Below are 253 nucleotides of genomic sequence, written 5' to 3'. Positions count from 1 at the left end.
ACAAATGAATCATATTTATTCATTTCCATGTTTTTTATTCGTATAATTATAATTTAGCTTATAATTATATTCTTCATTTCAATTATAAATACAGGGTGTCCCAGACCTTAACGTCAAGCCGAAACGGGATGATAATATTGAGCTTTACTGTCTTGAAAAAAATTAGAAAAAAAAATCTCACATTGTTCGGAAATTATGAGCTTTTAAGTGCCTAGAGTTTTGGTGACCATTTTTCGGTTATTGTGGTTAACTT

The sequence above is a fragment of the Ctenocephalides felis genome, unplaced genomic scaffold (genome assembly GCF_003426905.1).
Source record: "Ctenocephalides felis isolate EL2017-DRISC unplaced genomic scaffold, ASM342690v1 CF-g0.4_SCAFFOLD_01886, whole genome shotgun sequence".
NCBI classification, from domain to species: domain Eukaryota; kingdom Metazoa; phylum Arthropoda; class Insecta; order Siphonaptera; family Pulicidae; genus Ctenocephalides; species Ctenocephalides felis.
This window is presented reverse-complemented; position numbering follows the sequence as displayed.